The following is a 329-nucleotide window of genomic DNA, read 5'->3' on the forward strand; positions in this document are numbered from 1 at the left end:
ATTCCTGCTACGTGCACTTTTAGTGACTCACTCTCTGTCGCTCCATGTGAATGAGAAGTCAGTCACCTTAATCTCTGAACACCTTCTGGACCCACATCCTTTTCGGAATAAAGTTTTGTTGATCTCTGGTGAAGTACATGGATTTTTTTCCCACCTTTTATTTCATAACTTTTTACAAACTACATTCTTGGATCACTTGGGAGCTCATCTAAGAGTCTCATATGCTTCTCAGGTTAGCTTATTACAACACAGGAAGCAAAGGGTGTCTTTGCCTCTGAAGCTAAGTCAGACCCAAATGCTCTAAGACTAGCTGTTCTTTATTCCCACTT

Source organism: Tupaia chinensis, unplaced genomic scaffold (assembly GCF_000334495.1).
Source record: "Tupaia chinensis unplaced genomic scaffold, TupChi_1.0 Scaffold144806_1, whole genome shotgun sequence".
Taxonomy (NCBI): Eukaryota; Metazoa; Chordata; class Mammalia; order Scandentia; family Tupaiidae; genus Tupaia; species Tupaia belangeri.